The sequence below is a fragment of the Malania oleifera genome, chromosome 1, assembly GCF_029873635.1.
Source record: "Malania oleifera isolate guangnan ecotype guangnan chromosome 1, ASM2987363v1, whole genome shotgun sequence".
Classification (NCBI taxonomy): Eukaryota; Viridiplantae; Streptophyta; class Magnoliopsida; order Santalales; family Ximeniaceae; genus Malania; species Malania oleifera.
In genome coordinates this window covers 9,244,210-9,261,051 of record NC_080417.1, presented here as the reverse complement: position 1 = coordinate 9,261,051, position 16,842 = coordinate 9,244,210, and positions in this window count along the sequence as shown.

Here is a 16,842-nt window from a genome sequence, read left to right as displayed (position 1 = left end):
GAAAAAGGTAAAAAGGGAATTACAGCAAGGTTTGTCGACGAAGGCAGTATGTTCGTTGATGAAGTCCCTTTAGTTCTTTGTCGCCGAAATTCAGAGCGCCATCGACGAAGAAATACCGAACGAGCCAAAGGAAATATTCGGATGGGGTTCGTTGACGAAAGTAGAGCTTCGTCCACGAATTGAGTGGCTAGTTTGTCGACGAAGGCACCGCCTTGTCGATGAATTTGACTCGGTCAAAGGCTCTATAAATATCATTTTTGGTTGCTTAAGGGTTAAGAAAACCCAAAAGCTCTCTCTCTCTTTCTCTAGAGTCAGTGAGTTCTCTCTCTCTCTTTCTGAGATCCTTCGCCGTTCGTCATTTGTTTCTACGATCAGAAGTTTTTGCGTGGATTAGGGGAGGAAACTGTAGTGACCCGAAGAATAATAGTATTTAAATAATAAAGAGAGAGAGAAATGGAAACAGTAATAGAAGGAGGCATTCAGAGCGTTCGTCGACGACATTGGATTTTGAATATAATAACCCAAAGGATTTTCTTATGGCCTTGTCCACGAACACAGGGGATTCATCGATGAGGGTACAAGAGGGTCTCGTCGACGAGGGCAAGTTTTATCGACGAGAAGATGCTGAGAGAAGATTTTTGAAAGTTTGAAATTCGTTGACGAGGGTGCAGGTTCGTCGATGAACTTTCTATAATACTTGTTGATGAGGTGATGTGGCTCGTCGACGAATCCCGCAGTATAAATAGCCCTAAACTGATTTTAATCGCAAAAATTCGGCCGCAGTCTCTCTCTCCTTTCCCCCATGGTTTGTTCCTCTACTTTCTTTGATTTCGGCTCCGTCAGTTGCCGGAACGACGATCTGAGGCCACCATGACGCTCCTACTGGAGTTCTCTACAAGTCTGCCAGAGCGGATTGTCGGTGGGACGAAGTTAGAATTTATCCTAAATCTAGTGTAAGGTCTTTTATTTGGAATTTGACTTTCCAGCAGTTGTAGGAAATGTTGTAGACGTAGAAATAGTGACATTTTGTTTTGAGATATATGATTTTCAGAGTGTTGAATGAAGAACCCTGCGGGTGTAGGACCCGTCTCAGTAGGGGGATTTTAGCAGAAATCAGGTAAGGGAAATATGCTATGTTAGGTAGTTCTAAAATGATTTCCAGTATGAAATGTATATTTTTACTAGGTTATTATTCACAGCAGGACTTTATACAGTTTATTAATTATGAATGTTATGTATTAAATTACTGTGTGGCTTGAGAATATAAATTTAGTTTAGAAGTATGTTTTATAGTATTTTCAGGGTATGTTTTACATAATATACAACCGGTGGATATGTTTTACAGTAATTACAGAATACCATGATTATATAGTTTTCAGTACCATGACTTACAAATTACAGTTCAGTTTAGAAATACAATTGACACAGTTACAAATTATTTTAGTGTCATGGTTAATACAATTATTCCAAAATCATGGTAAATCAGATAGTTGTATATAGAAATATATTATATAGAATCAGACCCTATTGGACCATATAGTAGAGCACGGTACCGTAGCTACAGATATTCACTTCAGAGTGCAACCACCTATTCAAATAATACGTGATAGTAGGTCGATCGTACCCAGACATGGACAGGCTCCCCATCAGATATGGGTTGAGGAGTGGCCGATCTGATTGAGGGAATATAGTGATTTACCCTGGTCCGCCAGCCAGGGTTTATCCCACCTATGAGCCGCACAACCTTGTCATGATTCATGAGGGGTTAAATCATGACATTCAGTTAGCCACAGGGAATTTTCAGTTATTATTATGTATATATAGATTTATAAAGACAGAGAATATACTTATGTATATTAGAAGTATTTTGAGTAGAAACCTAAAGTATATGATATGTTAAGCAACCTGGAAAGGATGGTGATTCATATTACTTGTATTGTAATTACAGATTCAGTTATGCTTGATTATATAGCAACAGATTTTCATAGTATTGTAACTCATTTTCCACACACTAGCAATAACATATTTTGCCCTACTGAGCGTTGGCTCATCCCATTACTTTAACATTTTTCAGGTGATCCAGGTAGGTGAGTAGACCAGGCTCGCAAATAAAGGGGCCTCAGTATTGCCCTGACAGTAGAGTGAGTATTTTGGGAGTATTTTTGTATAGCCAGTTGAGGGTTTTTTTGGAAAGCAGTCATATATGTTTATTTTGGAAAACATTTTAGCACTCTGGTATTGTATATAGTTATATATGGTTGTATTCATCTGATTTTCGCTTCTCGCTGCTTAGGTTGATGGCTGGGTTAATTCAGTTTGGTATAAGAGTATTACAAATGTTATAATGTTATAAAAAAAAAATACCTCAGTTAAATATCAAGTTGTTACAGAAACTCTACAAATATAGCGGATCAAATCGTCGTTTCGAAGATTTTTGTGATTGACCCTAAAATCGAGGTAAGGATCTGATTTCGTTTTTGATTTGGTAGTTACGTAATAGTCGAGATTATAGTAAAGTATCATTCTTTGGTTTTTAGGTTTCGAGGATCCCTAGTTGTTCTTTTGGACCGATCTGTTTGTGTAACGCCCCAACCCAGGTTTGTTAGGGAGCACTGCGTCTCTCCTCCTCCACCTGGACCAGACAACAGGGTGCGGGCCTTATCGGACTAATGACTGGCCCCACAGACCAACACGTGTCATTTTCAGTGTGTTTTGTCCTTACTCACACACTTCCTGAGAAAACTTCCTAGAAGGTCACCCATCCCAAGATTACTCTAAGTCAAGCATGCTTAACTATGAAGTTTTTATAGGAAGGCTCTCGAAAAGAAAGATGCACCTTATTGATATGGGTAGTAACATCCAATCTTTTTAAGCATTTCTTCCACAGGGTATCACTTTCTCCCCCACTTATAGAACGCAACGTCCTCATTACGAACCCACATTTCAAAACCCAGGCGATGTGAATCTCATCACACTTCCGGCTAGGTAATTGCTCTGATACCATTTTGTAACGCCCCACCCTGGGTATGCCAGGGAGCACTGCGTCTTTCCTCTACCACCTGGACCAGACAATAGGGGGACGAGTCTTATAGGACTAATAACTGGCCCCACAGACCAATACATGTCCTTTTCAGTGTGTTTTGTCATCACTCACACACTTCCAGAGTAAACTTCCCAGAAGGTCACCCATTCCAAGATTACTCCAAGTCAAGCACACTTAATGGGAAGGCTCCTAAAAAGAAAAGTGCACTTTGTTGATATGGATAGTAACATCTAATCCTTTTAAACATTTCTTCCACCAGGTATCACAGTTCGTGTTTTGAAATTCGAAATTAGGTAAGGGAATTTGATTACATCAGTCATTTTTAGAAAACTAAACCACTAAAAAGTTAGCTTATGTATATGCATGTATTGACTACTTATTTGCAAAGTTTCACCAAGTAAAAATGCCGATTTTACGATTTTATGATTTTGGTAAAAATAAGAGTTTTGGCGTATGATCTCCAAACTTTTCAAAACTTCTTTATTTGCATAAATCTTAACATAGGAGATGCTTTGTAACAACCTGCTTATAAAATCATATAGTAAAATACATTTATTAATATAGTCAACCCGAACCCGTGGGGAACGGGGACACATCTGACATTCATAGCGGAAATCTAAGCAGTAGTAAATGTAAATCACATTCTTATAACCATAAAATACATAATACCAGAGTCAACTAAATTCCTAAATACTGTGTTTATATACAATCTCCAAAAATATATACATATCTAGGAACCCACAACACAAATCTCCTATTCCTAGATCAAAACTTACCCTCCTAATGGGGTAGTATCACACTATCTCAACGGCGGCCTCGATCCACCGATCTTTCTAGGTTTCTTGAAAATGATTTAATGTTGGGGGTGAGACAACTCTCAGTAAGGGAAAGTAAACTAAATACAGCTGTGTGGCAATATGAATATTTGGTGCTATAATTCATATACAATACATTTCATATACTAGAAAACATGCACCATAACATAACTGAATAAGAATATACTTTCGTAATTTCTAATAAATCATACTATACATGAAAAGTCTAATATAACTGGTAATACTGTAATTTACCTAGGATGTATAGCTAGCTGATGTTATGTATTACCCCCTATAACGGGTTGTGCAGCCCGAAGGCGGGACCCGACAATGGTTGGCGGACCACTACAGAGTCAAAAATGTTTGTAAATACGATGGGCCCGCCACACCGTGGTCCGAACTGCCAAGTGGACGTCCACAACTCTACACTAAAAGCCACATTGACTATCCATGTCCCACCCCCTCTACTTGCAGGGGCGGTTAGTACAAGTTTGAACATAATAATTTGATTTGTATAACTACGGTACCGTGCTCCTGAAATTGAACTGAACTATCATCTAGGTTCTGATAACATATAATACATGATAATATACTTGTTTAACATAAATAGATTGATAGCATTTTCTGTAATAACATACATACATACATACGACCTTGTGCCTATTTCTTTCATATCTGCGGCCTTGCGCCGAACATTCATAAATACGACCTTACGCCGAAATCATACATTATACATGACCTTGCGCCGACTATCAATCACGGCCTTGTGCTGAACATTTCATACATATTATTTTGAATAAATAATATGTTTATCATGTATTTTGAAACCATAATGCACTATAATATTCCATCAAATTTGAAAACATACTTTATTCGTAAAATTGCCATAACATAATACTTTTCATGTAAAATAATATTTATGCCACTCAATGCTGAATAAAACCATACATTCTATTCTAAAATCATATTTTCTGGCATTTCTTACTAATGCATACATTTCAGTATAATAGTAGTATTTTCCCAAATATGCATTTTCTCAATAATATACAAATATAGTACATGCTTTCCTCAACATAATTCTTCTAATAATTTAATAATAATTTTCATGTAAAAATAACTATTTTAGTTTATCCCTTTACCTGATTTATGAAAGAAAACCCCCCTAAAATATACTCGTCCTACCCCTGTGGGGTTCTCCGTTCAACACCTTGAAAGCAAGAACTCTCAAAACTAAATTTATTTCTTCGTGAATAACATTTCCTATAACTATGGAAAGACCAAATTTTGAATAAATAGTCTTACCTTGAATCAAGGATGAATTTCAAAGTAGCTCCACCGACGATCCACTCCAGCAGATATGTAGAGAACTTCCCCAAGAGTGTCGTGGTGGTTTTAGTTCATTGAACCATCGTAAATCCAGCCAGAAACTTAAAAAGAAGAGAGGGGGAATGAAGGGAAGAGAGAGATAGGGTTTGGGGTGTCGAAATTCAGTCAGAAAATGAAGTTTGAGTTATTTATACACTGGCCTTCGTTGACGAGGTCAAGAAGGCAATTCGTCGACGAACTCTCCCCCTCGTCGACGAAATTCAGAATCGCCAAAACATCCTCTCGGTATCCTCTCATCGATGAGACACATCCCTATCGATGTGCCCCTCATGTGTTCTCATCGACGAATCCCCTGTGTTCGTCGATGAGGCCCTGTTTAAAATTCCATTATTTAAATATCATAATTCTCTAGGTCACTACATTCTCCCCTCCTTATAAAATTTCGTCCTCGAAATTTACTATTCATATAATTCATCATCCCGTAAAGATAAACGATCTACTTATTTTATTACTTGCTCTTACTTATGGCAGAGGAATACCGTGGTTACATCTCAAGTCCTGGGAGATTACATAAGGAAAATAAAAATTCCCCCAAAACTACAATATTACTTACTAACTAAATTATTACATGTACTTGTAAAAGAAACATTATATAATCACGTACATTTTCTTTAATCATGACTGAACCCTGAGGAACAACTGTGGATATTTCTGTCTTATCTGTTCCTCGAGCTCCCAAGAATTCTCTTCTATCGCATGATTTTTCCATAGAACCTTTATTAGAGGAATCTTCTTGTTATGCAATTCTTGTTCCCTTCTATCTAGTATCTGGACTAGTACCTCCTCATATACTAGTGAATCACTAAGTTCTAATTCACCATAACTGATAATGTGAGAAGGGTCTAGGACGTATTTCCTAAACATAGAAACATGGAATATGTCGTGTATCCTGGATAGCACAGGTGGTAAAGCTAACCTGCAGGCAATCGGTCTCACTTTCTTTAAAATTTCAAATGGACCGATGAACCTAGGGCTAAGTTTACCTTTCCTTCTAATCCTAATAACCCCTTTTAACAAAGTTATCTTCAAAAATACATGATCACCAATATCAAATTCCAAATTCCTGCGGCGATTGTCTGCATAACTCTTCTGTCGGCTCTGAGCTGCACTGATTCTATACCTGATAAGCCGAACCTTATCATATGCTTGTTGTACTAACTCTGGTCCCACGACTCACCGCTCACCCATCTCATCTCAATATAGAGGAGAATGGTATCTCTTATCGTATAAAGCCTCAAACGGTGTCATGCCAATGTTGGACTGATAACTATTATTATACGCATACTCCACCAGCGGCATGAACTGAGTCCAACTACCCCTAAAGTCCAGTACGCATGCTTGAAGCATATCTTCTAATATCTGTATCGTCCTCTCAGTCAGTCCATTTGACTGAGGATGGAATGTCATGCTAAAAGACAATTGAGACCCTAAAGCTTCCTATAAGCTTCTTCAAAAACGTGACATGAAACGTGGGTCTCGATCTGACACAATAGATACTAGCACCCCATGAGAACGAACTATATCTTGAATGTAAATCCCTGCCAAACGGTTGAGAGAATAGCTAATCTTGATAGGAAGGAAATGGGTGGTCTTAGTTAATCGATCTACAATCACCCAAATCGCATTTTGGTCATGTGATGTCGATGGCAGCCCTAAGACAAAATCCATGGATATATGATCCCACTTCCACTCTGGGATAAATAGCAGCTGCAATTGACCTGCCAGCCTCTGGTGCTCAGCTTTTACCCGCTAACACGTTAGACACTGCGCTACATACTCGGCCATTTCCTTCTTCATACCACTCCACCAGTAAAACTCTCGCAGATCGCTGTACATTTTCGTACAACCGAGAGGAACTGTATGCAAAGATCTATGAGCCTCCTCTAAAATGGTCTTCCTGATGTAAGGATCAGTAGGAACACATAATCTGGAATGGAACCGCAGGACTCCATCATTAGTAATGCAGAATTCCTCTCCCTGACCAGTCTATACCCTAACCATCACCTCTCCTGATTCTGGGTCTTCCTTCTGAGCAGCATTAATCCTTTCCTACAGAGTAGGCTGTACCACTAAACTGGCAATACATACTGAAGGATTACTTTCCACTAACTCTATGCCGAGTTTCTCTAGATCCATTATGATCGGATACTGATCTCCATAATAGCCAATACTGGTCTCACGGACTTTCTGCTCAATACATCAGTTACCTCATTTGCTTTTCCTGGGTGATAATTGATGGTACAATCAAAATCTTTAATAAGCTCCAACCACCTCCTCTGTCTCATATTCAGGTCCTTCAAATGAAGAAATACTTCAAACCCTTATGGTAGGAGAAAATTTCACACCGCTCGCCGCACAGATAATGCCTCCAAATCTTCAATGCATGTACCACTGCAGCTAATTCAAGATTAGGGGTAGGATAGTTCTTTTTATATTCTTTTAACTGCTTGGAAGCATACGCTACCGCTCTACCATGCTGCATCAGTACACAACCAAGTCCCTTCAAGGACGCATCACTGTAGATAGTATAACCCTCACCCCCAGACGGGATGATCAGCACTGGTGATGTGACAAGTCTTTGCTTCAATTCCTGAAAACTCTACTCACAACTATCGTCCCACTCAAATCTAACATTCTTCCTAGTCAGTCGTGTCAAAGGCCCTGATAAAGCCGAAAATCCCTCAACAAAACAATGGTAATAACCAGCTAACCCTAAGAAACTTTTAATCTCCTGGACGTTCCTCGGTCTAGCCCAATTTACTACCATATCAATTTTACTAGGATCCACAGAGATTCCATCCCTTGAAATAACATGCCCTAAAAACACAACTTTCTCGAGCCAGAATTCACATTTACTGAACTTGGTATAAAGCTTCTTCTCCCTGAGCATTTTTAAAGCCTGCCTTAAATGCATCTCATGCTTCTTACAGCTCCTCGAATAAATCAGTACATCATCAATAAAAATAAATACAAAATGATCTAAATATGGATGAAAGATCTTGTTCATCAAATCCATAAATATCGCAGGAGCATTTGTCAGATCAAACGGCATAATAAGAAACTCGTAATGTCCATACCTAATTCTGAAGGTTGTCTTCGATACATCTTCTGCCCTTACTTTCACCTGATGATAGCCTGATCTGAGGTCAATCTTAGAATACACCCGTGTACCCTAGAGCTGGTCAAATAAATCATCTATACGGGGTAGAGGATACTTGTTCTTGATGGTCACTTTATTAATTTCCCTATAATTTATACACATCCTCATAGACTCGTCCTTCTTCTTCAAAAATAATATATGAGCTCCCCATAGGGATACACTAGGTCGTATAAAACCCTTATCAAGTAAATCTTACAATTGATCTTTTAATTTTGCCAACTCTGCTGGCGACATTCGATACAGTTCTTTAGAAATCGGCGCTGTACGTGAAAAAAGATCAATGGGAAAATCTACCTCACGATCAGGTGACAAACTTGGTAATTCATCTAGAAACACATCTATAAATTCTTTTACTACTGGCGCATTAGTAAGTTTTAATTCATTCTCTGACATTTCCTTCACAAAGGTCACAAATCCTTGACAACCACTCTGAAGCAATCTCCTTGCCTAAATAGCTGAAACCATTTGAGGTAGAGATTGCACTCGTGACCCTATAAATCTGAATTTGGTCTCCCTGGAGGTCTGAATATCACTTCTCTCGAACGACAATCAATACTAGCAAAATTAGCTACTAGTCAATCCATGCCGAATGTGACATCAAACCCACGTATGTCCAGCACTACCAAATCAGAAGATAAAATCCTCCTCTAAATATCAACTTGACAACCACAGAGTACCCTACTAAACCTCACTGCTGACCCGGTCAGTGTAGTCACTAATAGTTCAACATCTAATAACTGTGTTTCAGCCGCACACAATCTAGCACACCTCATAGATACAAACGAGTGCGTGGTCCCTGAGTCAAATAATGTAATAACTTTAAACATAAACATATTAACCGTACCTATCACCACATCTTCGGCTACCTCAATATCACCCGACGTCAGAGCAAAAACCCTAATTGGAGCCATATTCCTCTACTGGCCTCCACGTAGCCCCTAATAGCCTCCATGAGTAGGTCTAGGAGTAGGAGTAGCACCAATCTGCGTCTGACAATCCCTCATCACATGCCCTAGATCCCCACACCGGTAGCAGATACCTCACACGGCACAACACTCCCCCAGGTGTCCCTTCCCACAAGTTAGGCAAGATGGAAATGACTGCATGCCCTGAAAACTACGATTCCCTATCTTTGCTCCTCAACCTCCAATCACTCTCCAACCTCTGTTATAGTGGCCCTATCAACCAGCTCAACAAAATCCTACAACTTCAGTATCGACACCTGCTTATATATTTCTCTCCTTAGATTTTTTCAAATTGTCGTACCTTTTTCGCCTTATCTGGAATAATGTACGGGGCGAAGCGAGATAGTTCAATGAACCTCGCCTCGTAGTACTGCACTGTTTGCTGTCACTATTTCAGATTAAGGAACTCCTCAATCTTAGCTTCCCTAGACGAAGCCGAAAAATACATGTCGAAGAATATCTCCTTAAACCGCTCCCACGTCATCTCCATAGGTACTGTCCTCTGCTGCTCTAGGAGTTTCATCGCCGTCCACTATCTCTCAGCCTCTCCAGACAATCTATATGTAGCAAACAGCATCCTCTGATCCTCTGTACACCGCAGCATTGCAAACACTTTCTCAATCTCTTGCACCCAGTTTTCAGTGACCACAGGATCAGTTCTTCCTTAGAAAGCCGGAGGATTCATCTTAATGAATTTCTTGATTGAGCTACCATGGCCTGCCGACGGACCACCCTATTCTCTAGAACTCCTGGAGATTTCAGCCATGACTTGCTATGTCACGCTGCGCAATATGACACCTGAATCACCACCCATAGCGCTTAAGGGTCCAGCTCCCTCATTTCCACTGGCATGGGCACTACTGCCACCAGGATCCATCTTGAAAAACGAATAACTTAACTTAGAACCCCTTCACTACACATATCATCCAACCAATATAATATATTCCTAATTAATTCATCTCTCCTGATCTTAATTCAAGGTTCAATCTTGCAACCTAGATACCTAACCTGACGATAGTTTACCAAGAATTTCCTAAAATCATCACCACAAGAAAATCACACAAACCACCACGGAAGTCTTGCATCTAAACTACAAAACCAGACCTCAATTTCCCTTATACTATATTATGGTATTATTATTGCTGCATTCTAGAGTCTACAGAACCTAGTATCTTAGGCTCTGATACCAAAATGTAACGAACTTTTATATAATCATAAAGTAAAATATATTTATTAATATAGTTAACCTGAACACGTGGGTAACAGGGACACATTTGACATTCACAACGGAAACCTAAGCAGTAGTAAATGTAAATCACATTCTCATAACCATAAAATACAGAATACCAGAGTCAACTAAATTCCTAAATACTGTGTTTATATACAATCTCCAAAAATATATACATATCTAGGAACCCACAACACAAATCTCATGTTCCTAGATCAAAACTTACCCTCCTAACGGGGTAGTATCACACTATCTCAACGGCGGCCTTGATCCGCCGGTCTTTCTAGGTTTTATGAAAATGATTTAATGTTGGGGGTGAGACACCTCTCAGTAAGGGAAGGTAAACTAAATACAGTTGTGTGGCAACATGAATATTTGGTGCTATAATACATATATAGTACATTTCATATACTAGAAAACACTCATCATAACATAACTAAATAAGTATATACTTTCATAATTTCTAATAAATCATATTGTACATGAAAATTCGGATATAACTGATAATACTATAATTTACCTAGGATGTATAACTAGCTGATGTCATGTATTACCCCCATGATGAGTTGTGTAGCCCGAAGGCGGGACCCGACAATAGCTAGCCGACCACTGTCGAGTCAAAAAATGTCTGTAAGTATGATGGGCCCACCACACCCTGGTCTGGAATGCCAGGTGGACATTTAAACCTCTACACTGAAAGCCACATCAACTATCCATCTCCCACCCCCTCTACTTGCAGGGGCGGTTAGCACAAGTCTGAACATAATAATCTGATCCATACAGCTTCAATACCGTGCTTCTGAAACTAAACTGAACTATTATTTGGCTTCTGATAACATATAATACATGATAATATACTTGTCTAACATAAATAAATTGATAGCATTTTCTGTAATAACATACATACATACATACAACCTTGCGCCGATTTCTTTCATATTTGCGGCCTTGCGCCGAACAGTCATAAATATGGCCTTATGCCGGCTATCAAACACGGCTTTGCGCTGAATATTTCATACATATTATTCTGAATAAATCATCTATTTATCATGTATTTTGAAACCATAATGTACTACAATATTCCATCAAATTTGAAAACCTATTTTATTCGTAAAATTGCTATAACATAATACTTTTCATGTAAAATAATATTCATGCCACACAATGCTGAATAAAACCATACATTCTATTCTAAAATCATATTTTCTGGAATTTCTTACTAATACATACATTTCAGTATAATAGTAGTATTTTCCTAAATATGCATTTTCTCAATAATATACAAATATAATACATGCTTTCCTCAACATAATTCTTCTAATAATTTAATAATAATTTTCATGGAAAAATAATTGCTTAAGTTTATCCCCTTACCTGATTTATGAAAGAAAACCCCCCTAAAATATACTTATCCTACCCCTACGGGGTTCTCCATTCAACACCTTGAAAACGAGAACTCTCAAAACTAAATTTATTTCTTCGTGAATAACATTTCCTATAACTATGGAAAGACCAAATTTTGAATAAATAGTCTTACCTTGAATCAGGGATGAATTTCAAAGTAGCTCCACCGATGATCCACTCCAATAGATATGCAGAGAACTTCCCCAGGAGCGTCGTGGTGGCTTTAGATCATCGAACCGACTTAAATTCGGCCCAGAAAATTAAAGATAAGGGAGGGGGAATGAAGGGAGGAGAAAGAGAGGGTTTAGTGCGTCGAAATTAAGTCAAAAAATGAAGTTTGAGCTATTTATACACTGACATTCATCGACGAGCCACGTCACTTGGTCAATGAGGTGAAGAAGGCAATTCGTCGATGAATTCTCCCCCTCGTCACAAAATTCATAATTTCCAAAATATCCTCTCGATATCCTCTCGTCGACGAGACACGTCCCCGTTGACGAGCCCCTCATGTGCTCACGTCGATGAATCCCCTGTGTTCGTCGAAGAGGCCTTGTTTAAAATTCCATTATTTAAATATCATAATTCTCTGGGTCACTACATGCTTGAACCCCTTCGTTTTCCATTTAAATGCTATTTATCGAGTTCTATACTATATAGCGGATTTTTGATCAAATGAGTGTGACATATGATATGAAGTGGAATATGTAAATTTGTTTAAATACGTACATGAACTATGGGAACTGAAGTTCCATTTTGTTATTTAGAAAATGTGGAAAATAGGTGCTAGTTGTATACTGAGCTATACACGTGTAAAAGGGGTTTAACCGAGGGGGTGTGTGCCAGTTTATACCATAGTACGATTGAATGAGTTTGTGAAAATACTGGAACTGTACAGTTGATTTGTGAATTTGAAATAAGTTAATTCATTTTACAGTAAATTGTATATACGATATTTGGAAACCACAACTTGTTACTATTAGAGTTGTAAAAAACTCACTGTTATATGAGAGCCCTAAAAAGCTCACCGTTATAAGAGAGCCTTAAAAGGCTCAACGTTAAGCGCGATTCTGTTGCTTTACATATATTGGATACAGTGCAACCACACATATGATTTTTAGTATGGGACATTGGAGTGGCCACTGATGGATTAATGGACCAGGTGGTACCAGTCGGACTATAGTAAATTGCATAACCATAAGGCCAAGGGGTAATGTGTTGGCAGTTGTTATTATTGTATCTAAGCTGGACAGTGTTCTAAATATGCATATTTATGATTTGAAACTAAAATGGGAAAAGTCACAGGTTTGAGTATCGTGCAGAGAGATATTACAATGTATGGGCCTCTACCTTATTCTAACCTCGGGGACTCTCACTTGTTATAATGCTAAACCATCTATCATAGGATTCATGTCTATATATCTCCTACATCACAGTATTGATAATATGCCTTATATGTTTCTGTTTGCAATTGAAATAAATGCATGTGGTCACACACTGATCTAATATCTTTCACTTTACTGAGAAGTGTCTCATCCCAATATACAACCGTTGTTTCAGGTCCTATAGGACGTCGGTCCTAGTTGCTAGAGGGACTTGGAGGGCCGATTTGATTTTAGCTTACATAAGTCTTTGTATATGTAACAAACTTAGTTCGGAACATTTTGGGATTGTAAGAACTAATTATGTTTTAAGTATGGGTGTATATATTTGAGGATATAGTTAGAAAAATATGGTATGTCTTTTTAGATTCCCATATGGATGTTTTTGTTTTCCATTGTGCATGAAATTGCAGATCAGTATGATATACGTGTATGTCCCTATTCAAGGCGGGTCGTATATGTGTGTTATCAGGGACAAATGTAATATACAGGTCTAGTAGCACTCTGGGGCCGTGTAATGGGTTGGGCCGTTACAGTTGGTATCAGAGCCCTTAACCAGCCGGAAGTGTGATGTGAATTGCACTACCTGGTTATGAAAATGCTCGAAACTTAGGTTGATAGCTTCTGTAGATTAGACTTTACCAGAGTTTAGGATATGGATTAAACATTTGAGTTTTGCTTTGTATACCCGGAGATAGAAATCCATTGACAGATTTCTGTGTTTTTTCTAGATCAATCGAAAGGTTTAGAAAATCACGACAATCCATTGACGATTTTGTTTCCAAGTGGAAGAAAGGAACTTTAGTTAGAATAAGAAGGTTAAATTAATGGATTACGTCAATATTAAGAACATGGATTTAGGGAACTAAGTCTATAGTATGGTAGAATTAGCTAATACTTAGGCTAATACCCTTCTAATTGATGTTCACAATTGCTTTTCAAGATTGAATCTAGGCACAATACTACCAACGTAGGAGGCAGTAGTAGTGAGGGTGCTGGCCACGAGGCTGGTAGTGACTCTACGAGTGTATTTCAGGATTTTACATTGCAGCTTATGGTTGAAGTGGTGCAAACAAATTGGGGTAGGACCGTCCCATAACTGAGATGGGATGCTCCATTGATCAGTTCACTAGAATGAAGCCTTCAATTTTCATAGGAAGTGCAAATCCGATTCAAGCTGAGAATTGGATCCAGGAGATTGAGAAGATCCTGGATGTTCTGAACTGCATAGAGAAGCAGAAGGTAACCTTTGTAACGTTTAAGTTGTCAGGGGAGGTAGAAAGATGGTGGGTGTCGGTAAAGAAGATGGAAGAGCACTGATCGATACCAATAGTGATGATGTGGGCCCATTTTAGAGAATTATTCTTTGAACAGTACTTTCCGGCCACGATCAGAAATGCGAATATGGAGGAATTCATGAGTCTGACATAGGAGTTGCTGACAGTGCAGTAGTATGCTGCCAAATTCTAGGAGCGATCTTGATTTGCTCCATTCATGATACTGGATGAGGCGATGAAGGCCTGGAAGTTTTAGAGGGGTCTGAGGAAGGAGATCGGGAGACAGACAACAATCTTGCAGTTGCAAGACTTTGCTACACTGGTAGATAAAGTCAGAGTAGCAAAGGAGAGTCTGTTGGAGGATGCAGAGGTCCAGGTCCCGAAGAAAAGGCCAGCGCCTCACAGTTCTACTTCTAGGGCAAGGTAGGGTAATTGGAAGAAGAACAGTAGTAGTACATCTCAAAGCACCACATCCTATTGTGGTTTCCCAACGTGTGGTAAGAGGCACTCCTGGCAGTGTTAAAATACTACAGGGACTTGTATGCGGTGTGGTAGGTAGGGACATCATGCGAAAGATTATCACATGCAAGGAAATAGCAGAGCCCCACAACAGCCATACAGAGGAGATACACAGGCGCAGCGTGGTGGTCAACAAGGGGGTACAACCGGGCTAGGGTGTGTTCCCTGACTCCATGCGATGCAGAAAATGCTGGTGATGTAGTAACATGTATCATTCACATGCTTTCTTATAAAGCTGTTATATTTTTTTAATTCTGGACCAACACATTCCTTTATTTCCCCAGGATTCGTTAAACTATGTGGATTAGAGGTGCAACAGTTAGCTTATGAACTGGTAGTAGCTACGCTATATGAGTCTGTAGTCGTATATAGCAAAGTAGTTCATGATTTCCCAGTAGAAATTTAGGAGAGGGTACTACCAGTTAGCCTTATTGTGTTTAACATGTATGACTTCGATATCATCCCAGGGATGGACTGGTTATCTACCAGTTATGCCAGTATCGATTGTCACAGGAGGGAGGTGATGTTTAGACCACCAGGGGAGCAGGAGTTCAAGTTCTTAGGGTTGAGTGTGTGTTCTGCACCACAGATCCTTTCATCTATGCAGGCTAGCAGATTACTCCTGGAAGGACGCCAAGGGTACTTGGAGTTTGTGAAACACACACCGTAAGAGAAGCATAAATTTGGAGATGATACCTGTAGTGCGTGAGTTCCCTGACATGTTTCCAAAGGACTTGCCAGGAGTATCTCCGGACAGTGAAGTGGAATTCGTTATAGAGTTAGCTCCAGGTAAGGTGCCGATATCGAAAGCTCTGTATCGTATGGCTCTAGCTAAACTGAAAGAGTTGAAAGAATAGCTTCAGAAGCTACTGGACAAGGGGTATATTCGACTGAGTGTTTCACCCTGGGGAGCACCGGTGTTATTTGTGAATAAGAAGGATGGGTCGATGAGAATGTGCATCGACTATAGAGAACTTAACAAGGTGACGATAAAGAACAAGTACCCGCTACCTGGAATTGATGATTTGTTTGACCAGCTATAGGGTACGCAGATCTTCTCTAAGATCGACCTACGATTTGGGTATCACCAACTGAAGATGAAAGCAGAGGATGTTCCGATGAAAGCATTTCAAACTCGGTATGGCCATTACGAATTTATAGCTATGCCTTTTGGTTTGACTAATGCACCTGCAACATTTATGGATCTAATGAACAAGGTCTTTCACGAATACTTAAACCGATTCGTCGTGGTATTTATTGATGATATCCTGGTGTATTCTAGGAGTGCTGCAGAATATGAAGCTCATCTGAGACTGGTACTACAAATGATTAGGAATAAGAAGTTAATTGCTAAACTAAAGAAGTGCAAGTTTTGACTGGAACAGATTGCATTTCTAGGGCACATAGTGTCCAAAGAAGGTGTATCAGTGGTCTGAGTAAGATAAAGGTGGTAATGGACTGGGCGAGACCAAAGAATGTTTAGGAAGTTAGAAGTTTTTAGGGTCTTGCAGGTTAGTACCGATGGTTCATTGAAGGGTTCTCCAGTTTAGCAGGTCCTTTAACGTGACTCACGAGGAAGAATGAGAGGTATGATTAGACTGATGAGAGCGAGTTGAGTTTCCACGAGTTGAAACGGCGACTGGTTACTGCCCCAGTTCTAACCATT